A 26511-nucleotide genomic window follows, 5' to 3' on the forward strand; every position below is an offset into this window, starting at 1 on the left:
TAAATATCCACCAACTAATTTATAGTGTTTGTAAAATGCTATGCACTTATAAAAATCACAGAAACCTCATTTGAACACTGATTGTTCATTTATAACTTTTCATCATTTTTTTCAAAAGTCATTATTAAAGAAGTGTTTGTTTTCACACACACACACACACACACACACAAAGATTAATTACTGTATTCTATTAGTTACTGTATTCTATTCTGAGGACAGTTTGTCAAGATGCTACTTGTCCTGGGATATGTAAATAACATATTTATGTTATAAATTGCTACTTGTCCTGGGATATGTAAATAACATATTTATGTTATAAATTTGTGTCATTAAGAAGATAAATATGCACAGCTATAAGAAATATTAAGCTTATTTATATCCATGAAAGAAAGTCAGGTCTCTTTTCTTGCAAAGAAAATTGCTAGAGAATAATTGTGCAACGAAGAATCCTATGTCTGGTGTGCCCAAGTACATTGTCAAATAGTTCCGACATTCTTCATTGCACCAAAGAACCTTCCTACAGTATTCAACACCCAAATATCCTTGGTTCCATGTAGAAGCACACTTGGAACCAAGCTTTCCAACACTTAAGGGAATGTTTGCTGTGTAGAGTATCTTTTGAAGTGCTAGTCAGGACAAAACAGTAAAAAGCTTTAGCCATTAAGATGTCAACTGAGTGAAGTATCCTCACCTGAACTCCATACTGCAAGAACCATGCTGCCATGTTTAAAATTCTGACTCAGACAACTAACCGTACCCAATTTCAAAACACACTTCTTGCCTATACAAGTTTTTAAAAAGAGACTTCAAGGTAAGGGATAAAGCTTGCATCAAGGTTTAGAACATAGATGCATTTAATCAAGATCACACATGAGAGAAAGGGAATTGGAAAGCTCTAAAATCCTGTTGAATCTTATTGCATTAACTGTACAGCTTACACAGTTCAGGAAAGCCCATGTTCCTTTCAAACAAAATATAAATACTGGATCTGGATTGCTGAGATTATAAAAGGGTCAATGACATCTTTTTCAGGGGTTATTATTTTAACCCTGATGCCATAGCTGCCTGAATAACTAGAATCTATCTAAGATTCTTTCTTGCTAATTGAAAGAGATCTACTTTATTTTATTTGAAACATTATATATGTTGAGATTTTTGGCCAAGCGTAGTGGCTCACGTCTGTAATTCCAGCACTTTGGGAGGCCGAGGCAGGCGGATCACCTGAGGTCAGGAGTTCAAGACCAGCCTGGCCAACATGGCGAAACCCCATCTCTACAAAAAATACAAAAATTAGTTGGGTGTGGTGGCATATGCCTGTAGTCCCAGCTCCCTGAAAGCTGAGGCAGGAGAATCGCTTGAACCAGGGAGGCAGAGGTTGCAGTGAGCTGAGATTACACCACTGCACTCCAGCCTGGGTGACAGAGTGAGACTCATCTCAAAAAAAATACAAAAAACAAACAAACAAAACAAATGATATATGTTGAGATTTTTGCAAAAGTGTTGCTGATCCTACCAAAGTAAGTTTTCTGAATTATCTGCAGTTATTAATGTGTATTAACTATGTAGTAATAACCACTAGCTCTATAATTAACTCTGCGCAATGTAAACTTTAATTCAGTTGGAATTACATTCGTTATTTCAAAGATAGTGAACTGCTGTGTGCTACAGATCATGTTCCGTGTAATTTTTGAGTTCCAAAAGGTCTCAGATAGTCTAAGAGGTGCTAGGTGAATCTGTGTAATAAATAACACTTTTATAATATCCTAAAGCAGAGATTTTAATAGCTATAGTTGGAAATCAATAAATATCTGTTGGATGAATGTATAACCCCTTTTTACAGAGAACATGTATAAGTGCTAACAGCCATTCATACAATCCAATATCATACCATGTTATGTCCCTGGAGTTCTACTTTGGAAACATTAATTGTTTTAAAATACATGGTGAGCCAGATTCATCACCATTGCAAGACAGAATACCAGAAGTATTCTGCTAAACCTCCTAAAAACACACACACACAAACAAAAACAAATAAGCCTGCTGCCATAGAAATTAGATATTCCTTGATAGGATCAAACCAGAAAAAGGTTAAAGAAGCTATGCTTACCAAATGGAATAGAACACTACCTAAAGTGTAAGATGCATATTCTATGGGAATACAGATGCTCCTTGACTTAAGATGGAAGTTACCTTCCGATGAACCCATTGTAAGCTGAAACTATCATAAGTTGAAAATCCACTTAATAAGCCTAATATGCCAAATAGCATAGTTTAGCCTAGTCTACCTTAAGTGTGCTCAGAACCCTGACATTAGCCTACAGTTGGGCAAAATTATCTAATGCAAAGCCGATTTTATAATAGAGTGTTAAATATCTCATGTAATTTATTGACTACAGTGCACTGTGTAGTATCTGTTGTTTACTGTTGTGATCGTGGCTGCCTGGGAGCTGCAGTTTGCTGCCACTGCCCAGTGTCAGAAGAGGGTATCATACTGTGCATTGCTAGGCCAGGAAAAGATCAAAACTCGAAATTCAAGTGTGGTTTCTACTGAATGTATATTGCTTTCACACCATTGTAAAATTGAAAAATTGTTAAGTTAAACCATTGTAAATCGGGAGCCTTCTGCATAGGAATTACAATAGCAAGCATCCAAGAGTTAGGGATTAGCAGAATCAAAAAATAATCATCCAAATTGTACCAGATGGAAAGTCTATAAGCAAACATAGTTCCTAACACTTGAAAGTAACTTAATTTGGTTAATTACATTAATTTGCCTAACTGCAAACAAAACAAATATTTTTCTGTTTTCTAGATCCCTTGTTTCCAACTGGTTCAAATAAATAGACAACTCTTCATTCCGATGGTACTTCTTAGAGATAAACCACATGCATGTATCAGAGAAAACAACTCTCAGCCTGGTAAATGAACAGGAAAAACTTGGGTTAGAATTCTATTTCTTTCAAGGTAGAGAGCAAATTTTCATAATCTCACATGGACATACAGACCAAGCCATGCATGGCACTATCTACACAATCAAGGCAGAGAACACAAAAACTTGGATATGAATGTTCACAGCAGCATTATTCATAATAGTCAAAAAACGGAAACAACCGAAATGCCCACCAACTGATGCATGAATAAACAAAATGCAGTGCATCCATTCAATGGAATATTATTCAGCCATTAAAAAGGATAAATTACTGATACATGCTACAACATGTATGAACTTCAAAAACATATGCTAAGTGAAAGAAGCCAGCCATCAAGGACCACAAATTGTATTATTTAATTTATATGAAATTCTAAAGTAGGCAAATCTGTAAAGACAAAACAGTTTAGTGGTTGTATAGGGCTGGGGTCAGGAGAGGAGAATAGGACTGACTGCCAGTAAGCAAGAGGTTTCTGGTGAAACATGGAGAGGAGGCTTGAATAATTATCTGAGGTTAGATTTGTTATTTGGAGGCACCATTACCTACTTAATTTCCTACACAACTCAAATTCACTAGAAAACTACTGTTGGCTGTACTTTTTTGATAATGTAATTCCTGTATTTCAAAACTGTTTTTAAGGCTTTTCTTAATCTCTCCCTTAAAAAACAAATACTGAGACAGTTACAAAGTAAAATAGACTTTTTAAAATTTTACTTTCAAAAGAAGATAATCAAGTGATACAATCATCACAGTTGGCATTAAATTATTGTTTTGATCTTAATATTTTATTCCCCATTCATTTGTTGTTGCTTTTTGTCTGTTCTAATGCTATAAAAACTTACCTCAGCTTTAACAAAATGAAACTTTGTTTTCATGCTTTATTAACCTGAAGCTAATAATTTTACCTTAGGTGTTATCAAAAAGTGACTTATTTTTAGGACGTTAATATCTCAAACAACAGTGTTATGCTCTGCCACCTACCAAACTCTGGAGTGAGAAAATCCAATCAGTTTAACTGACCTTGCACAATTAAACCATCAAATACATTCCATATGCGGGCTTGGTGGCTCGTGCCTGTAATCCCAGCACTTTGGGAGGTCGAGGCAGGTGGATCGCTTGAGCCCAGGACTTCAAGACCAGCCTAGGCAACATGGTGAAACCCTATCTTTTCTAAAAATACAAAAATTAGCCAACCATGATAGTGTGCTCCTGGGAAGGCTAAGGTGGGAGAATCCTTGAGACCAGGAGGTTGAGGCTGCAGTGAGCTGTGATTGCACCACTGCACTTTAGTCTGGGTGACAGAGCAAGACCCTGTCTCAAACAAACAAAAAATCTATAATGGACAACTTAGAAATCTAATTGGATAATCCTAAGAAACTCCCTCCTGCTCCTAGTTCCTCCCTCAAGTTCTCTAAAAGGTTCAAGAAACAACAATTATAACACTGACATCTAAATGTAATTTGTAAAGTATTTCTTATGTTCTCCCTGGTATTCTCCTTAAAATCATCCTAGCTTTCCCAGAACCTAGACGATATTGTCTTCTAGTTAAAATTTTCATATGCTGATGTTTTGTGCCATTTCTGTTTGGCAGAAAAGCAAACTGGAAAACTTGATAAACAAGAAAGACCTCAAGTAACAAAAATTATATGTCATTCTTGGCTCAACTAACAGCTCCAAACCTCTGAAATGTGGTAGATCTTTTTCCAAAGGAAGATCTTACTAACTCTCAGTGTAAATCTGTACCTTATCTTTATCACTGTTTAAAATCCATCTCTAAATAACATAGGCCAAGATCTCCAAAATCGATAATGGGGAAACTGCTCAACAGCATTCCAGAAGTTCTTAACCATAAGAGTGATGCTATAGTAGAAAGTAAACCGTGAGGCATCATGCATCTTGACTGAAAATTCCACCCCACACCCACTGAGCTAATCTGGAGCTGCCATAGAAGACAGGGAAGTTGGAAGTAGAGACCTTTGCGTAGGCCATCACCCCTCGCCATCAATCAAAAGGAATTCTGTGAGCTTATACTGAGAGCCTAGAGCTCTGATCAGCAGCACAAAGACAGAGCCAGGCAGAAACAACTCCAGAGCCACATCTCCTCTGAAAGACAATTGTCAGGTGAGATTTTCAAATAAAACCACTGGGGATTATCCACTATCTCCCCAAGAAATTCAAATGTTTAGAAATATAAACACAGCACATACTTTTTTTCAGTATTTTATAAAGTTCAACAGTTTTGATGATAATCACATGTATGCCAAATGATTTGTAAAGTGTAAAATTTGAAAAAGATCAGATATTAAATAACAAATTGAATGAGAAAATACAACAACAATAAAAAAAAGTTTTATGAATGGACTACCAGTTTTTGCTTTTTTGAAAAGAAATATTACAATAAGGTTATTTGCTCAAATAAAACCTACCTGACACTCTTGCAAATGTTTAGGGAGGGAAAGTGTGTCTCCCTTTATATTTACTGTTTCTCTCTGAAGCCAATTTCATTTTTTCAACATCCTGGCCATCTGCATTCATATAAAGTGGTTATTTTCATGGATAATTCACCTTATATATGAAATATAAAAGATATCTGGAACAAATTCATTGCAAAATTGATGTTACCTGTTAAATCTTCCTAGTAGTTTGTTTTCACCAAAATAAAATGAGTGAGATTTACTGCTTTCCTCTGATTTTTTTTCTACTTCAGTAACAGTTTTAGAAGCAAGTGAATAATTATCTTTTACTTTAGATATCTTGAAATTTGCTTGAAGTCATTCTGGACCCCTTTACAAAAGCTACCTGAGGACCAATCCTGGGGCTCATATTAATTTTACAGACGTCGGGCACCCATGGTTGCCCCGAGTAGGGGAGGGTGGAGTGCGCGATGCCACGTGTAAGTTAGCAATCATCGGCTCTATTAAAGCGGTTCCATATCTTCCAGCCCCGCACTCATGATTCACAGTAATGCCTAGTGTTAGCACTCACTAATCGACAATTTGATGGGGAAGGTGAGGAGGAAAACGACCCTGGAAGCAGAGTGCTGGTTTCACACCCGCTGGGTATCTGTTACATGTGAATTTCCTCTGGCGCCAGCAGGTATTTTGAGCAGGCATCTAGAGGGATCCCAGAGGGGAAAGATGGGAGTGCGTAAGATGGAGCTGTAAGCCTGCGGATCAAAGCTTTAAATATCCCAGAGGAAATCGGTAACATCCGGATTGATTGGCCGAAGGGGTTTAAGTGGAATGGGGAAGATAATTCGAATTTCTGAGGTTTAGAGGAGCAGGGGAAGAGGGTGGAAAGGTAGGGAGTAAACAAGATCTCAGAGGAGAGCCCACATTAGACAGGCGCACATTGAAGATGGGAGGCTTTACCCTCGCTTTTCACCCTGGGAACCCCAGAAGGCAACTCCAGTCAGCAGATAGCGCCAGCGTGCAGGGGATGGGCTGCGACCGCTCCCAGTGACCCCACGAAACCCAGAGGGGAGGCTGAGGCTCTGAGGCCAGCCAGGGGAGCTGACCATCTCGCAGAGGCCGCGGCGAGTCTCCCCCGGAGGTCTAGGAGGTAGAGCCATTAAAGCCAGGCTGCCCGCTGAAACGCACAGTAAAAGTGACTGCGATTTATTTGGATTAGTCAGTATAAAGGTCTGGGGAGACAGCTATTTATTCGATACGGGACCTTGACAAATTGGGCAGTGCAAGAAAGGACAGTCCCTCTGACCTCAGGGGGTGCTGGGGCGGAAGGTAGGAACCTCCCACCTGCTCCTGGCCCCAGGGGGCGCGCATGCCCAGCGGGAACGCATCTTCACCTGCGGACGCGAGGCTGCAGCGCCGCCGGCCCCAGCCAGCCAGGGTGCCCTCTCCCGGCTTGAGGGGTTCGTATTGCTGCCTCCAGGCCTCCAAGGGAGATTTCCGCTCACTCTCTGGCAGCACCTTCTCCCCAGCTTCTGGGACGGTCACCAAATCTGAGATCCTGCCCGGTTACCCTGCAGGTGACCCAGTACCCCCGAAGGGTCCACCCGGATAAAAGTCGTTTGGTCTGGCAGCATCCGGGTCATATATCTGAGAGGTCGTTTAGAAGTCTTTTTTTTCTTTAAGCGCTGACAAGTGATTTGAACGTGAAATTTAATTCCACTTAATATGAAATGTAACTAAAATATACTGGTTCTTAACAGCAGATAACCCTTGGTGTCTCAGCGACTCTGCAGTAGATCCGCTCCAAAACCCTGCAAGCCTTGCTCCTACAGCTCTAACGTGAAAAGAACAAACCACTGCCACATTCATTCGTTCTGTACTTCCGAACTTTATTTATTTCTGTTGTTAGTGTATTAGGTGCTACATTAAAATCCTTTAAAAACAAAGACATTTGTATTAAATATCTACGCACAAACATAAATAGGTAAATTTCTAACTGCTATGCAATCAAAAGGAATTATTTTTCCAGAAGTCTATTACTTTCAATGTAATTTATTGCTGCCTCAGCTTTAAGGCCAATGCTGTCTTATCAGAATATGCAGCCTTAGATACCTAAAATACGTAGTTCTGAACAAGAACTCCCCGTTGATAACAAGGAAACCTAATCACTTTGCTTTCAGGATCTGAAACAGCACTTTTTGGACAATATCTAAAAAGCCGTGCATGAAGCAGTGAGGTTAATTTGTTTAATTGTTTGCTTTTATTTTGGTTAAAGACCTAAGACTGGGAGAATAAATTGAATAAAATTCTTTCTTATTCAGTAAAAGAATCAGATCCCTTGAGTTAAAAAGATGAAAGTTCAATGTGGCCAGAAGATGAGGGTTTTAGCCCTTTTGATGGAGACTATTTGAACCTGAAAATTTTGCGTGGCTATCTATCTTGCTAAAAGTCAGGGTGAGATAAAGTGTAATCTGGCTCTGATTTCTGCTGGAAAGAAAACATTGAAATGACTGCTCATTTATCACTGTGCCCACCCTCCCCCTCCTCCGCCTTGGTTTAATTGACAATGTAACACCGAGCTGTTTGTGTCTTCCCTTGACTGCTGGAAATGAAACCAATCCGGTTGAAGGGAGAGTTCTAAATTATCGGGTTTATTATGTAAAGAAATTATAAGAAAAAAAGTAGAGGAAGTAATTGTAAAAACGCTACTGTCTGCATGAACACTGGAGAACCATCTAAATTTTGTGACAATTCATCAGGCTTTCCTTCTTGTATGGCTGCTTGGAGAATCTGCATATATAGGTTCCCTGACAAAAGCAGCTATTTAAGAGTTTAGTCAAGATACTATTTGTGGTTCTGTTGTTAAACTGATTGCAAGACTACCTACTTAATGATTATGGAAAGCAAAATGATCAGTCCAGATAGTTATTTTAGCCAAGTAGGCACAGTATTAATTTCTTCTAAGTAGATGTCTAAATTCACAAAAGAAAAAAATAACCAATATGCATATATATTAAAATTCAATCTCAATTGTAATCATTTATGTAATATTATAATAATAATAGGATTGTCTTTCAAGTGGTCTAATTGGTCAAAATTTCCTAATATGTAACACCCAATATTGACAAGAATTCAATGAAACAGCCACTCCCAGATACTGTTTGAGAATATGTAAATTAGAACAACCTAGGAATGTCCAAAGGTATTAGTAAAAGAGTTTAAAATGCATATACCCTTTAACTTTAGCAATTCTATTTCAGGGAATTTATTTGATAAAAAATAAGGATATACACAAAGATTTTACTTACAGAATATTCACAGTAATAAAAAACTAGGAATAAATATATACAACATAAAAAATTGTTTTGTCATCAATTATGTCATAGAAGAAAATTTTATGACATCCAAAGATATTTATGATGTTAGATGACAAAATGGATTATCATAAAATATAATTCATCTTTTGTGAAAAATAAAGTCATAAAAAAGATCTGAGAAGACATATATAGAGGTGGTTTATCACAGGATAATGATGTTCTACTTTTTTGTTCAGAAGTTTTACATGTATATAATTTTAAAATACAAAATGATTATATGATAGAAGTATTTTTCCTTTATCCATGTTGCAATTTAAGTTGTTAGCTTTTTTCTTATTGGTTTGAAAATTTCTTGATAGATTAAGGAAATGAGCTGTCTTTCTATCATATATTTCCAAATGTTTTTCTACTTGAAATGTGTCTTTCTATTTTGTTTATTTTTACATGTATATGTAAACACATTTATCAATCTATTCTTTCATGGTTTTTAGGTTTTACATTTGCTAAGAAAGCTCCCTCCTCTGCATACACACACACGTGATAAAATTACACTTTATAAAACTTTTCTCACTTCTCTTCTAGTACTTTTATAGTCTTAATTTTTTACTTTTAAATCTTCAGTCCATTTAGAAATTATTTGGGTTCAAGCAGTGAAGTAAGGATACAGTTTATTTGTCCTAACACAATTTATGGAATATATTTTTCCATTGATCTAAAATATCAGCTATCCCATAAATTAAATTTTTATTTATATTTGAGTTCCTAGGCTCTTCACATTGGTTGAATAATGTGTCTGTTTACTCAGGTGTCAACACATAATTATTTAAATTAGTATATATATGTTAATTTATGACATCATTCCTCCCTCATTACTTTATTACTTATTCTTTTCTTTAATGTTTCTGGCAATATAAGAACAAGTGTACCTAGCTTTAAAAAATGTACATATATTACGTTTGGGATTGCATTGGATTTATTAATTAGATAGGGAGAATTGGTGTCTTCAAAATATTGAATCTTCTGACCCAAGAGCAACTGTGGTTTTATGGCAGAAGTTTTTTTCCCCAAGTTATAAAAATCTTCCTCAGTGAGATTTAGATTGTCCAGGAAGAAGTATATTATACTGATTAAGAGCATAGACTTATGTTTATGAGACCTTGAGTAAGCTGCATAAACACTTTGTACTTCCATTTTCTCACAGACAAAATAGAAATAACTATAGCACCTGCCTCAGAGAGTGGTAATAAGAATTAAATGAATTAAAATAATGTAAAGTTCCATTCAAAGCACTTAAACAATGTTTGGCACCTTAAACAATGTTTGGCACTAGCAAATGCTCCAAAAAAATTTCTTCTTATTATTAGGTCCTGAGCATTGCTTTTTGAGTTTTTTTCTAAATATTGTTTCCTTTGTTTTATTGTTTTATTATTCTTATCCCTTCCATAGCTTTTAATTGATTCTCTTCAGTTATCCAGGTATACAGGTTTATGATCTGAAAACAATAATAAATTGTCCTACACAGTTTACTAATTCAATTTCTTCCTCTTGTTTACTTGCCTTGGCTAAGACTTCCAGAACCATAATAAATAATAGTAGAGATAATATATCTTTTGTCTTTGACTTCAGTGAGACTGTGTCTGGTGCTTCATCATATGTTTTTGTGATATTACCAACATTTCTATTTAGTTATAAGATTTTATTTTATTTTTATTTACTTTTTTAATTTTTATTTTAGGTTTTGGGGTACATGTGAAGGTTTGTTACATAGATAAACACGTGTCACATGGGTTTCTTGTACATATTATTACATTACCTATTAAGCTCAGTACCCAGTAGTTATCTTTTCTGTTCCTCTCCCTCCTCCTACCCTCTACCCCCAAGTAGACCCACATGTCTGTTGTTTCCCTCTTTGCATTCATAATTTCTTATCATTTAGCTCACACCTATAAGTGAGAATATGTGGTATTTGGTTTTCTGTTCCTGTGTTAGTTTTCTAAGAATGATAACCTCCGGCTCCATCCATGTTCCTGCAAAAGACATGATCTTGTTATTTTTTATGCCTGTATAATATTCCATGATGCATATGTACCACATTTTCTTTATTCAGTCTGTCATTGATGGGCATTTAGATTAAGTCCATGTCTTTGCTACTGTGAACAGTGCTGCAGTGAACATTCACGCGCATGTGTCTTTATGGTAGAATGCTCTATATTCCTCTGGGTATGTACCCAGTAATGGGATTACTGGGTTAAATGGTAGTTCTGCTTTTAGCTCTTTGAAGAATAGCCATACTGCTTTCCACAATGGTTGAACTAATTTACACTCCCACCAACAGTGTGTAAGGGTTCCCTTTTTATTGCAACCTTGCCAGTATCTGTTTCTTTTTTTTTTTTTTTAACTTTTTAATACTAGCCATTCTGACTGTTGTGAGATGTTATCTCATTGTGGTTTTGATTTGCATTACTTCAATGATCAATGATATTGAGCTTTTTTAAATATGCTTGTTGGTCAGATGTATGTCTTCTTTCTTTTCTTTTCTTTTCTTTCTTTCTTTCTTTTTTTCTTTTTTTCTTTCTTTTTTTTTTTTTTTGAGACAGAGTCTCGCTCTGTTACCAGGCTGGAGTGCAGTGGCACGATCTCGGCTCACTGCAACCTCTGCCTCCTGGGTTCAAGTGATTCTCCTGCCTAAGCCTCCCGAGTAGTTGGGACTACAGGCACACGCCACTCCACCTGGCTAATATTTTTATTTTTAGTACAGATGGGGTTTAACTATGTTGACCAGGATGGTCTGGATCTCCTAACCTTGTGATCTGCCTGCCTCGGCCTCCCAAAGTGCTGGGATTACAGTCATGAGCCACCATGCCCGGCCCATATGTCATCTTTTGAGAAGTGTCTGTTCATGTCTTTTGGCCACTTTTTAATGGGGCTGTTTGTTTTTCTCTTGCAAATTTGTTTAAGTTCCTTATAGATGCTAGATATTAGATCTTTGTCAGATGCATAGTTTGCAAATATTTTCTCCCATTCTTTAGGCTACTTGTTTATTTTGTTGATAGTTTCTTTTGCTGTGCAGAAGCTTTTAAGTTTAATTAGATCCCATTTGTCAATTTTTGCTTTTGTTGCAGTTGCTTTTGGTGTCTTTGTCATAAAATCCTTGCCCGTTCCTACATCCAGAATGATATTGCCTAGTTTGTCTTCCAGGGTTGTTATAGTTTTGGGTTTTACATTTAAGTCTTTAATCCATTTGGAGTTAATTTTTGTATATGGTATAAGGATGGGGTCCAGCTTCAATCTTCTGCATATGGATAGCCAGTTATCCCAGCACCATTTATTGAATAGGAACTCTTTTCCTCATTGCTTGTTTTTGTGAGCTTTCTCAAAGATCAGATGGTTATAGATGTGTGGCTTTATTTCTGGCTCTATATTCTATTCCATTGGTCTATGTGCCTGTTTTTGTGCCAGTACTGTGATGTTTTGGTCACTGTAGCCTTGTAGTATAGTTTGAAGTTGGATAACGCGATTCCTCCAGCTTTGTTCTTTTTGCTTAGAATTGCCTTGGCTATTCGGGCTCTTTTTGGTTTCATATAAATTTTAAAATAATTGTTTCTAGTTCCGTGAAGATTGTCATTGGTAGTTTAATAGGAATAGCATTAAATCTGTAATTTGCTTTAGGCAGTACAGCCATTTTAATGATATTGATTATTCTATCCATGAGCATGAGATATTTTTCCATTTGTTTGTATCTTCTCTGATTACTTTGAGCAGTGTTTTGTAATTCTTATTGTAGAGATCGTTCACCTCCCCAGAGAGTTGTATTCCTAGCTATTTGTGTGTGTGTGTGGCAATTACGAATGGGAATGCCTTTCTGATTTGGCTCTCAGTTTGGTTGTGGTTGGTGTATAGGAATGCTAGTGATTTTTGTACATTGACTTTGTATCCTGAAACTTTACTGAAGTTGTTTATTAGCAGAAGGAGCTTTTGGATCGAGACTATGGGGTTTTCTAGATTCAGAATCATGTCGTCTGTAAACAGACTGAGTTTGACTTCCTCTCTTCCTATTTGGATGCCCTTTCTTTCCCTTTCTTGCCTGATTGCTTTGGCTAGGACTTCCAATACTATCTTGAATAGAAGTGATGAGAGAAGGGATCTTTGTCTTGTGCTCGTTTTTAATGGGAATGCTTCCAGCTTTTGCCCATTCAGCATAATGTTGGCTGTGAGTTTGTCATAGATGGCTCTTATTATTTCGAGATATGTTCCTTCAATATCTAGTTTATTGAGGGTTTTTAACATGAAGAGATGTTCAATTTTATCAAAAGCCTTTTCTGCATCTATTGAGATAATCATGTGGTTTTTGTCTTTAGTTCTGCTTATGTGATGAATTAGATTTATTGATTTTTATATGCTGAGCCAACCTTGCATCATGAGATGAAGCCTACTTGATCATGGTGGATTAGCTTCTTGATGTGTAGCTGGATTTGGTTTGCAAGTATTTTGTTGAGGATTTTTGCATCAATGTTCATCAAGGATATTTGCCCAAAGTGTTCTTTTTTTGTCATGTCTCTACTCGGTTTTGGTATCAAGATGATGCTGGCCTCATAGAATGAGTTGGGGAGAAGTCCCTTCTCCTCAGTTTTTTGGAATAGTTTCTATAGGAATGGTACCAGTGCTTCATTTTACATCTGGTAGAATTCAGCTGTGAATCCATTAGATCCTGAGCTTTTTTCAGTTGGTAGGCTATTTATTACTCATTCAATTTCGGTGCTCATTACTGGTCTGTTCAGGGAATCAATTTCTTCCTGGCTCAGTCTTAGGAGGGTGTATGTGTCCAGGAAGTTATCCATCTCTTCTAGGTTTTCTTGCTGGTGTGGTTAGAGGTGTTCTTAGTAGTTTCTGATGGTTGTTTTTATTTCTGTGGGGTCAGTAGTAACATTCCCTTCATCATTTCTAGTTGTATTTATTTAGATCTTCTCTCTGTTCTCCTTTTTTAGCCTAACTAGTGGCCTATTTATTTTATTATTTTTTTCAAAAACCCAACTCCTGTATTCATTTATCTTTTGAACAGTTTTTCCTGTCTCAATTTCCTTCAGTTCAGCTCTAATTTTTGTTGTTTCTCATCCTCTGCTAGCTTTGGGGTTGATTTTTTCTTGCTTCTCTAATTCTTTCAGTTGTGAAGTTAGGTTATTAATTTGAGATCTTTCTAACTTTTTCATGTGGGCATTTAGTGCTATGAATTTGCCTCTTAACACTGCCTTAACTGTGTCCCAGAGATCCTGGTATGTTGTATCTTTGTTCTCATTGTTTTCAAAGAACTTCTTGATTTCTGCCTTTATTTTATTATTTACCCAAAAGTCATTCAGGAGCATGTTGTTTAATTTTCATGTAATGTTATGGTATTGAGCAATATTCATTGTGTTGACTTCTATTTTCATTACACTGTGGTACAAGAGTGTGTCTGGTATAATTTCACCTCTTTTACATTTGTTGAAGACTTTTTAATGTCCAATTACGTGGTCGATTTTAGAGTATGTGCCATATGGTGATGAAAAAAATGTATATTCTGTTGTTTTGGGGTGGAGACTTCTGTAAACGTCTATCACATCCATTTGGTTCAACCCTAATGTTAGGTCCTGAACATCTTTGTTAATTTTCTGCCTTATCTGTCTAATACTGTCAGTGGAGTGTGGAAGTCTCCCACTATTACTGTGTGGTAGTCTATGTTGCTTAGAACTTGCTTTATAAGTCTGGGTACTCAATTCATCAAGAAGAACTCATTATCCTGTGTTGGGTGCATATATATTTGCCATATGTAATACCCTTCCTTGTCCTTTTTTATCTTTGTTGATTTGAAATCTGTTTTCTCTGAAATTAGAATTGAAGCCCCTGCATTTTCCATTTCCTTTGTAGATTTTTCTCTACCCCTTCATAGAATGTCATTCCCTCAATGGGGTTACTATCCCTTCACTGAGTGTCATTATGTGTGAGATGTGTCTCTTGAAGACAGCATACCATTGGGTCTTGCTTTTTTATCCAGTTTGCCATTCTGTGCCTTTTAAGTGGCTCATTATGCCTGTTTACATTCAAGGTTAGTATTGATATGTGTGGATTTGATCCTGTCATTGTGCTGCTAGCTGGCTATTATGTTGGCTTGTTTGTATGGTTGCTTTACAGTGACACTGGTCTGTGTGTCTAAGTGTGTTTTTGTATTAGCTGGTAGCAGTCTTTCCTTTTTATATTTAGTGCCTCTTTCAGGCTCTCTTCTAAGGCAGGTCTGGTAGTAATGAAGTCCTTCAACATTTGCTTATCTCAAAAGGATCTTATTTCTCCTTCACTTAGGCAGCTTAGTTTGGCTGGATATTAAATTCTTGGTTGAAGATTTTTTTCTTTAAGAATGTTGAATATAGGCTCTAATTTCTTCTGGCTTGTAGGGTTTCAGCTGAGAGGTCTACTGTTAGCCTTATGGGGATCCCTTTGTAGGTGACATGCCCTGTCTCTCTAGCTGCATTTAACATTCTTTCTTTCATTTCAACCTCAGAAAATCTAATGATTATGTGTCTTGGGGATGATCTTCTTGTGTAGGATATTGAAGGAGTTCTCTGTATTTCCTGAATTTGACTGTTGGCCTCTCTAGCAAGGTTGGGGAAGTTTTCATGGATTCTATCCTGAAATGTATTTTCCAAGTTGTTTGCTTTCTCCCCCTCCCTTTCAGGAATGCCAGTGATTCATAGATTTGCCCTCTTTACCTAATCTCATACTTCTCAGAAGTTTTGTTCATTCTTTTTTATTCTTTTTTCTTTATTTTTGTCTGTCTTATTTCAGAGAACCAGAGTTCAAGTTCTGAGATTCTTTCCTCAAATTGGTTTATTCTGCTGTTAATACTTGTAATTACATTGTGAAATTCTTATATTGTGTTATTCAGCTCTGTCAGAACCATTGCTTTCTTTTTTATACTGGCTATATTGTCCTTCAGCTCCTATACTACTTTATCATGATTCTTGTTTTCCTCGGATTGGGTTTGGCCATCCTCCTGAATCTTGATGATCTTTGTTCCTATCCATATTCTAAATTCTATTTCTGTCATTCCAGCCAGTTCAGCCTGGTTAATAACTCTTTTTGGAGAACTGGTGTAGTTGTTTGGAGGACATATGACACTCTGGCCATTTGAGTTACTGGAGTTCTTGCGTTGGTTCTTTGTCATCTCTGTGTGTGGGTGTTCCTTTAACTCCAGTGTAGATTAAGTATGGTCAATAGACTTCTTTTTTGGACGTTTTCACTGGACCAAGGCTTTGTGTAGGGTCTCTATTTGAAGCTGACTTCTTGCCTGTGGCTTCAGAGGTATGTTAGTGAGGTATTTTTGGTGTTGAAGCCTTGGGGTGTGATCCAGTGGGTGACACTGAGGCATATTGTTCAGTTGGTAGACTCTTGCTCAGTTATGTGGCTCCCCTATGTTTCCTCACAGCTGCAGCCATGTTCCCTCTCGGTTCTCTGAAAGTGTGGACTCCTCTCCCCCTTGAGTGCTGCCTGTAGCTCACAACTTGGCACTCCTGGGCTGCCCACTGTAGCTCTGGGACAATCTCAGTGTTTATGTTCCTTCCCCAGCTTAGAGGCAGCAGAGGAAGAGATCTTAGTAGTGGCTGTGGCCATGGGCCATTTGGTTGTCTCCTGGGGGCTCCACCCCAGAAAGATGCAGGTCAGCAATCACTCAGTGTAGTCAGCAAGATGGAGGGTTTGTGCTGTGAGCCCAAGCCAGGGGTTCCTTGTCTAGTGATGAGCTATGGCAAATGTGTGGGACTTATGGGAAATGGACTGGCCTCCTCTCCTTGGGTTGACTACAGCTTGTTGGAGGTATGGATAAGGCACTTAGGGTCTTTGCTACTTCATTAGTCTGAGGTGGCAAGGGAAGTTCCACTGCAGGGGGAGTGGCCAAGAGGCTTTCAATTTCCCCTGGAGGCTCTGTCCAGATAGTTGCTGAGTTGGTGTTGGCTCAATAGCTCTGGCAGGAGGTGGCTGGAGGCCCAGGACTAAAGGCCTTGCCTGGTAAAGAGTTATGGGAATAGCCACTCATGTAACAGTCTGGCCACTTTTCTGTAGGGCTTCTGTGGTATGCTTGGGGCTCCCTCCAGTCTCTAGCCACCTTGGATTTTCCAGAACCTAGAGGTGTCATCAGTGAAGCCTGCAAAAATGTAAAGATGGCAGCCTGCCCCTCCCTCTGGAAGCTTTGTCCCAGGGAGGTATAGACCTATTGCTGGTCCAAAGACACCTGTAGGAAGTGGCTGGAGACCCTGGATGGGAGGTCCCGCCCAGTGAGGAGGAATGGGATCGGGACCTACTTCAAAAAGTAGTCTGGCCATGTTTTGCTAGAGCATCTATGCTATGCTGGGGGTCCACTTCAGCTCCTGGTCACCTCAGACACTCTGCCTAAACAGCAAAGATGGTGGCCTATCCCTCCCTCTGGATGCACTCCCCAGGGGAATTCAGGTCTGTGTTGGCTGGAGAGCCTGGGCAGGGGCGGCTGGAGGTCCTGGTTGGGAGGACCAGTCCAGTGAGGAGGAATGGGATTGGGCACCCACTTAAAGCAGCAGTCTGGGCATGTTTTAGTAGAGCGGCTGTGCTGTGCTGGGGGGATCCCTTCTGCCCTGAGTTGGCTCAGACTCTCCAAAGCCTGAAGGCTGGAAGAGCGAAGGCATTGGGGCCAGATACCCTAAACCATCTCTCTGAAGTTCAAGGTTCCACAGATGTCTAGGGCAGGGGTAAAATGTTGCCAGTCTCTTGGCTAAAGTGTAATAAGGGTCAGCTTTGCTCCCATTCCCAACAAGTTCCTCATCTCCGTCTGAGGCCAACTCAGCCTAGACTTCATTGTCCAGATCACTTTCAGCATTTTGGTCAAAGCCATTCAGCAAGTCTCTAGGAAGTTCCAAATTTTCCCACATATTCCTGTCTACTTCTGAGTTCTCTAAACTGTTCCAACCTCTGCCTGTTACCCAGTTCCAAAGTCACTTCTACATTTCCAGGTATCCTTATAGCAGCACTCCACTCTACCACAACCAGTTTACTATATTAGTCCATTCTCACGCTGCTATGAAGAAATACCTGAGACTGCGTAATTTATAAAGGAAAGAGGTTTCATTAACTTACAGTTCCGTAGGGCTGAGGAGGCCTCAGAAAACTTACAATCATGGCAGAAGAGAAAGCAAATACATCCTTCTTTACATGGTGTCTGGAAGGAGAAGAATGAAAGAAGTGCACAGCAAAGGGGGAGAGCCCTCACGAAACCATCAGATCTTGTGAGAACTCACTCACTATCATGACAACAGCATGAGGGAACTGCTCCCATGATTCAGTCACCTCCCTTGAGGTCCCTCTCCCCACACATGGGGATTACAATTTGGATTACAATTCAAGATGAGATTTGGGTGGGGACACAGAGCCAGACTGTGATGGTTAATACTGAGTGTCAACTTGATTGGATTGAAGGATACAAAGTATTGATCCTGGGTGTGTCTGTGAGGGTATTGCCAAAGGAGATTAACACTTGAATCAGTGGGCTGGGAAAGGCAGACCCACCGTTAATCAGGGTGGGCCCAATCTAATCAGATGCCAGCATGGCTAGAATATAAACAGGTAGAAAAATGTGAAAAGAGAGACTGGCCTAGCCTCCCAGCCTACATCTTTCTACCATGCTGGATGCTTCTTGCCCTTGAACATCAGACTCCAAGTTCTTCAGTTTTGGAACCCAGACTGTCTCTCCTTGCTCCTCAGCCTGCAGACAACCTATTGTGGGACCTTGTGATCCTGTGAGTTAATACTTAATAAACTTAATAAACTCCTATATATATATATACACACACACATATATATACATATATACATATATTTATATTCCATCAGTTCTGTCCCTCTAGAGAACCCTGGCTAATACACAGACCATAGCAATGACTATGTGATTTTCCTGACATATGAATATAATGAATATGTTAATAGATAATAGAGTCCCTGATACTAAAACACCATTGTTTTCATACACATAAAAATGTATAAATGTACTTATATATATCATATTAGTCTGTTCATATGCTGCTTCATTCTTTTTATAAATATTTTGGTTAGGATTTTTGCAAAGATTTAGATGAAAATGGACCACAGTTCTTGGATATGGTGGATGGTTGGGTATACGTATGCATAGGTTCAAGTGTGCTAGCATTCTTAACATTTGGTATCAAAAGCATGTCAGACTAACATCCACTGTAACAATTTGGTAGTAAATTTTTGGGGTATTAGATATAAATATCTAAGTATGAATAATTTTAATAAACTAGTAGTAATGTATGTACCATTTTTAAAAATTTTAACTATACTTCAGTTAAAACAATTTATATTTCAAAATTATGTATTCAACTCTTGAAATTGTTCACTATTGCCACAAGTGGATATATATTAAACTAATAATACCACACTGGACACTGTATCTCATACCCTAAACCATAATGATATATATCTAATCAATAACCAATGTTATTTCTTTAAATAAATAAAAATTTCTGGCAAACAACTCTGTATCAGCCCACTCTCTGTCTCCTTGTTTTTGTCTTCACAACTCCTCTTGCAACTGCTGCTAATCAAAATGTAGATTCCAGGCAACTTGAGTCTTTGCTCTCAGGTTATAATCCTTAAACTTGACCCAAATAAACTGTCTACTTATAAAAAAAAATTTGTTATCGATGTTATACTCACTTCATGAAAATAATTTGGAAACTTTCTTTTCCCTCTATCCTCTGAAACTGTATAAGTAATAATGGAGTTATCAGCTCCTTAGAGATAGAATCCCATGAAAAAAACATCTAGGTTTCTTGCTTTTTTGATGAGGGGACAGTAGAAAGTCTTGACAGCTTTTCAATTTTTCTAAGGACTGTTAGGGGATTTTTTTGGTCTCTTCTAGTTTAAGTTTTGCTATATCATATTTTTCTCCAAAATGATCTGTGTTTACTCTTTAAGGGGAAATTTCTTTACAGTAATTTAGTAATTAAAGTAATCTCTTTAAATTTTTCTGATTCCCTAATTACCTGTGATAATTTTCCCTTTCTACTTTCTAACTTGTATCGTATTTTAACATTTAAGAACAGTAATCCTGCTCAGTTTTCATTTATTGATCTAAGTAATAGCAGTTTGGTAAAATATTTCATGTAGGTCTTCTTTACGAGATTTTGCCTAACTACTAAAGAACCTAATGAAAACAGCTCTAAGTTACAGAATACCTTTTATGTGCCAAGCTCTCCAAAGCAGATTTTATATGTATTTTCCCTTTTAATCCTCACAATAGGAACTGTTGGTGTCCCTACTTTCCAGATGGAGAAGACGAAGCCCAGAGAACTCAAGTAAGTTTTCCAGTGAGGAAGTAGCAAAATGAGCAAGTTTCAAACATTGGCAGTCTGACTCCAGGAAAGTCTATACTCTTTATACTGTACTTCCTATCTATCATGTTTGTCTTATAAGTGAATTTTAGTACTAATATGATCGCTCAGAAAATTATCTACAAAAACAAGTTGCATCTTCATAGCAGGTAATAGTAACTTTTCATAATATTAAACCATGAGAAAACGCATTGAAGGCACTACTCATTTCTACATATTTAAAACACTAAATAAATAAGTATATGTGCCACACTCAGTCTATCTCCCACCAAAAACCAGTGTTGGTTTTTGCTATAGTTTTAACTTTTGTGTCTCCCCAAAATTCTTATGTTGAAACCTAATCTCCAATGCAGTAGTATTAAGAGGGGGCTTTTAGGAGGTGGTTAGGTTATGAGGGCTCTGCCTTAATGGATGGGATTTGTGCCTTAATAAAAGTAGCCTGAGGGAGCCTCCTTGCCCCTTCTGCCTCATGAGGACACAGAAGGTGCCATCTATGAGGAAAAGACACCAAATCTGCTGATGCTTTGATCTGGGACTTTCCAACCTCCAGAACTGTCAGCGATAAATTTCTATTGGTTCTAAATTACTCAGGCTAGGGCATTTTGTTATAGTAGCCTGGATGGACTGACACAGTTTTCAACTTAAATGCAATGGAAAGGAAAGAGTTTAAAACAGAAGACTGGCCTAATTAGAATTGTGTTTCCAAAGATGATTTTGGCTGCATCACAGAGAATAAATAGAGGTGAGCAAGAAAGGATATGGAGAGACTTCTCTGTACTAATTCAGTTGCAGTTATCAGGGTGAAGGATAATGGTAGCTTCAACATTAGTGCTAGCTAGAAAGATGAAAGAAATGGATGTATTCCAATGATTTTTCAAAGGTAGAGTTAAGAGAAATTGGTGATGGATTATCTAATATGGAAAATGAGACAGGAAGAAGTATCAGGAATCCATCCTGGGTTTCTATCTCCTATAGTCTGCGTTGCTTGAGAAGAATGAAGCTTGCTTGCTCTATGTCCATGGCCTGTACCCCTGGGAACAGGAGTATCTCAATTTTTAAATTCAAGAAAATAGAGACATAATTAATAAGTTAATATACATATTTATGCAATTAGTAGATATCTACACATATTACAAAGATACTAAACCAAGTCCCTAAAATAGTTTGAGCATCCCAGCACTTTGGGAGGCTGAGGCAGGAGGGTCACTTGAGGACTCAAATTCAAGACCAACCTGCACAGCACAGCAAGACACCATCTCTACAAAAAATTTAAAAACATCTGAAAAAGGGCTAATATCCAGAATCTACAATGAACTCCAACAAATTTACAAGAAAAAATCAAACAACCCCATCAAAAAGTGGGCGAAGGACATGAACAGACACTTCTCAAAAGAAGACATTTATGCAGCCAAAAAACACATGAAAAAATGCTCATCATCACTGGCCATCAAATAAATGCAAATCAAAACCACAATGAGATATCATCTCACACCAGTTAGAATGGCAATCATTAAAAAGTCAGGAAACAGGTGCTGGAGAGGATGTGGAGAAATAGGAACACTTTTATACTGTTGGTGGGACTGTAAACTAGTTCAACCATTGTGGAAGTCAGTGTGGCGATTCCTCAGGGATCTAGAACTAGAAATACCATTTGACACAGCCATCCCATTACTGGGTATATACCCAAAGGACTATAAATCATGCTGCTATAAAGACACATGCACACGTATGTTTATTGTGGCACTATTCACAATAGCAAAGACTTGGAACCAACCCAAATGTCCAACAATGATAGACTGGATTAAGAAAATGTGGCACATGTACACCATGGAATACTATGCAGCCATAAAAAATGATGAGTTCATGTCCTTTGTAGGGACATGGATGAAATTGGAAATCATCATTCTCAGTAAACTATTGCAAGAACGAAAAACCAAACACCGCATATTCTCACTCATAGGTGGGAATTGAACAATGAGAACATATGGACACAGGAAGGGGAACATCACACTCTGAGGACTGTTGTGGGGTGGGGGGAGGGGGGAGGGATAGCATTGGGAGATATACCTAATGCTAGATGACGAGTTAGTGGGTGCAGCGCACCAGCATGTATACATATGTAACTAACCTGCACATTGTGCACATGTACCCTAAAACTTAAAGTATAATAATAAAAAAAATAAAAATAAAAATAAAAATTAGCTAGATGTGGTGGCATGTGCCTATAGTCCTAGCTACTCACGAGGCTGAGGCTGGAGGACCACTTTAGCCCAGGAGTTTAAGGCTGCGGTATGCACTCCAGCCTAGGTGACAGAGTGAAACCCTGTCTCTAAAACATAAATAAATACTTAAATTTTTGTTGATAAATAAGTAAAATAAAATAAAAATGAATTAGTTTGAACAATTCTAAAAAGATCCAAGAATCCATCTCTGAGAGAACACCAGTCCATCTAACAAATAAAGGCATTTGGAAGTTTCTCTACTAAGAAATATTTCTACCACAAGCAGATAATTAGGAAGTGGTGTGAGGCAATGGAGAAATATCACTCAGAAAGACTTGGATTTCATCAGCTTCTCCCTGCTTTGAAAGAGTGAACTTGAGTAAATAATCATTCTAAGTTCTGGTTTTATGTGTGTAAAGGGAGATATTATCTACCTAGAAACATTATTATGAGATTGAATATGATGATGCATGTAAAGCCCTCAACCCACCTGGCACACAGTAGATCTTTTCCTTCAAATTAGAGGGTTTTTTGAATTGCTAAATTTGCTTTTAATAAGCAAATAATTAGTGAATGTAAAACAGCTAGTCCTGCACACCTTGGCACAAATTATTTTACCGTCTTTTAAATGAAAATAGTACTTTTGGAGGCTAATATTGATGAAATGAGCTTGTACTCTTGTAAATACTTAACACTCGATGCAGAAAGAATTGTTACAAAGGATCATATAAAATTTATATTTGTATGAAATTACCAAATGTGTTGAAGAAATGTAAAATATAATCTTATCGCAGTGAAATATGGCCATTAAAGAGGCATGGGATCCAGATTTTTCAAATATATTTCTTTGCTTTGAACTTCTTTAAATGTCATATGGTAGAATTGTGTTTTTATATCTGTCCACATGTATAACACAGCTCAGTAGTTTTATCAAAATTATGACAATATGGATCTAATTCTTTTATAGCAAAAATTCAAGTATTTTAAAATCTCAAATATTTTGATTGCCTTGAAATTCACATTTTAGACATTGTTTATTAAAATACATCAATTCTATGGATTTTATAATCATTTTGTTATACAGAGATTTCCATGGTAACTTTGTTTGCTCAAGCACATAGAATTGGGATTGATAGCTGACAATTCATTAAAAGTTCACATTATACAGAGAATGATGATTTTTCTAGAAAGTTTAGATTAAGGTATACAACTAAATACGTGAAATAATATATTTTACTTTAAAAATGGCAGAAAAAGACCTCTAACCTGGAACATACAGGAAACACAAAATAGAGCATGTAATAATGAGTTAATACTTATCCAGTACTTAAGATGTGCTAATTTGTGTGTGTGTGTATTTGTACAATCTCACATCATCCTCAAAACAAGCGTATGAAGCTACATAGGTTAATTATGCCCAAGCTCATGCAGCCAGAAAGGAGGAGAATGATCTGTTCATCTGGCACCAAACCTAGCTGTACTATTCTGCCTCTCATAGATACTCATTTCTCTCCAGCAGCTAGTTTACTGAAAGAAGAGGAAAGTCACTATAAACTAGGGATCCCTTTTCGCTTCAGACCTGGCTATTTTGCAGCCAAAAAAACTCAATTGTTTTATTTAAGGCACAAATCTAAATTGATAAAACAGACTAAGATAGGAAAATGTGACAGTTCAAAGCATGTGTTAAATGAGAGGAGAAAATAAATGCCCATTCAGCATTTCATCTGTTGATTTGCAGCTTGAAAGTACAACCTGCTGGCCTAAACAAGATGCTGTGCCTTGTATTTCAACCCAAAGAATAAGATGGAGATGGAGATGAACAAGAGGCATGCAAATCATAAAAGTCCACAGAATCTTGTACATTACTTGATACATGGAATGTACTAATAAATATTTGCTAAATGAAAAAGGAGCTTGAGGGGCAGGCAAGAGGCATGAGTTGTTATAGGTATTGATAGCATTATTTTATATATTTAAGGAGAGTTCTGCTTGGACAGGAATAACTCCTATTGTTTGTACTTTTTATATTGATCAACTTATTGATATTATGGTTTTATTAATGCAAACCCTACTTATACAACTAATAAATCAAAACATATAATTTAACAAAAAATTCCCTAACATTCAGTAATAATTTCAAATTAATTCAATCAAAATTCTCTCAAATATTTCACTGAAATCCCAATTATTTCTTCTTATCAAATAGCCAAGGCTTCCTTCTCATCAATGATCAATGTTGACATGGAGGAGTTAGTTTGAAAGAGAAAGTAAAGAGCTTAGCTTGGGGCATGCTGCCTGTGAGACAAATGCATAAGGAAATGACCAGAAGGCATTTGAAGATTCATTTCTGAACTGCAGGATTTAAATCCAGAGGAAAAACCTAATCGGACAACCATACATGTACAACTACTAATTAAAGACTTGGAAATGACCATGACCATTTAATGTAAAGAAAGAAAATGAAAAAAAAAAAAAACAGCAAGAGAAACTGAGAACACATTTAGGTAGTTTGTGTAAGAGGACCCAGTGAAAATAAAACAAGTGATCAAAGATAATGTGAAAACAATATAAGGTGTGTAGCGTCACAGGATCCAAGCAAAAGGAATATTTTTAAAAAAATAGAGAAAGTGATATAGCATTATTTGAAATAACATTTTAAAAGTTAACCTAAATGCCTATCAATCAGGAAATGATTAAATTATGATGTAATACCACAGTATATTACACAACCATTGGGAAAGGTAGATCTATGCTTGCTACGATGGAAAGATTCCCAAGCCCTATTATTAAATCACAGAATAATACATACGTGGTTAAGTTTCCAAATATGTAACAAGAAAATTTAAAGCATTATACAATATATGTAAAATATATACTCACACACATGTCTATATCTCTATATTGATAGATGATAGATATTCATAGACCAAAAGTATTTGGTGGACTTTAAGATTGACCACCACATGGAGAAAAGAGGAGGCGTAGAACAGCAGTGTGAAGTGGAACTTTCTCATTTTGATTCTGCTTTATTTGAAGCTTTACCATAAAAAATATACTTACGCACTCTTTGTGTAAACTGGTGGTAAACACTATAAAATGTTTATAATAAATCAATAATAAGTCAGCTACCAATGCTGTACGAAAAAACCAAAGAGGATGAAAACCAAGAAAAAGGCCATTGGTATTTTTCATTAGAAATGTGACACTGGCCTTACAAGAGCAAGTTCAGAATACTGGGAAGGAAAGAATTCTGATCACAAGAGTGAGTATAGGTGAAAGTGGGGGTCAAAGATATGACATACTCAAAATATTCATCTGTGCCTGGGGGACTATAGAGAACAAGTAATCCACAGATTTGTTCAGGTTTATGTCTGTGCTGTCCAGTGGGCCTTTCACACCTGCAAACATTTTGCTGGAGCTGCAAGAGAAGAGCATTCCCTCTTCTTCCCACCAAGGCTATGCCTGGGAAGAGGTCTGGACCATCAGGCAATGACTCTAACGCCATTTGGAGCCTGACAGAGAAGTCAACCAGCAGAAGGCAGAGAAGGCCAGGCACAGTGGGTCACGCCTGTAATTCCAGCACTTTGGGAGGCCAAGGCTGGCAGATCGCTTGAACTCAGGAGTTTGAGACCAGTCTGGCTGATATGGCGAAACCCCATCTCTACAAAAACTATAAAAATTAGCCAGGCATAGTGGCATGCACCTGTAGTCCCCTCTACTTGGGAGGCTGAGGTGGGAGGATCGCTTAAGCGCAGGAGGTTGAGGCTACAGTGAGCCGATATTGCACCTGCTCTTCAGCCTGTGCAACTGCAGTGAGCTGTGATGGTGCCACTGCACTCCAGCCTGGGAAACCAGTGAGAGTCTCTCTCAAAAAATAAAAATAAAAAAGAAAGCAGAGAGAAATGTGGACTGATTTCTTTTTTTTTTTTTTTTTTTTTTTTTTGAGACGGAGTCTTGCTCTGTCTCCCAGGCTGGAGGGCAGTGGCGCAATCTCGGCTCACTGCAAGCTCCGCCTACCGGGTTCACGCCATTCTCCTGCCTCAGCCTCCCTAGCAGCTGGGACTACAGGCGCCTGCCACCACGCCCGGCTAAATGTGGACTGATTTCTAATAATTTAAGCTCTGTAGTTGGCAACTATATCCTCCGACCTTTGACGTATACGGGCCAATAAATTCCCCACTTCTTTCTTAAATCAAAATGGGTTTTCTGTCACTTGATGCAGAACCCAT

At 37.7% G+C, this 26511-nt stretch overlaps 2 long non-coding RNA genes across 3 annotated transcripts in view; one reads left to right on the forward strand and one right to left on the reverse strand.

Moving 5' to 3' along the window:
- The window catches only part of LOC109027349 (uncharacterized), a 32753-nt gene extending 27146 nt beyond the window's left edge, over nt 1–5607 (forward strand). The window contains exon 3 of the long non-coding RNA XR_002006510.3: nt 2813–5607. This is a non-coding gene — a long non-coding RNA (uncharacterized lncRNA). The remainder of the gene's footprint in view (nt 1–2812) is intronic.
- Nucleotides 1–26511, reverse strand: part of LOC109027348 (uncharacterized) — a 143693-nt gene that overhangs the window by 100696 nt on the left and 16486 nt on the right. The gene's annotated exons all lie outside the window — the stretch shown is intronic.

Source organism: Gorilla gorilla, chromosome 5 (genome assembly GCF_029281585.2).
Source record: "Gorilla gorilla gorilla isolate KB3781 chromosome 5, NHGRI_mGorGor1-v2.1_pri, whole genome shotgun sequence".
In the NCBI taxonomy this organism is placed as follows: domain Eukaryota; kingdom Metazoa; phylum Chordata; class Mammalia; order Primates; family Hominidae; genus Gorilla; species Gorilla gorilla.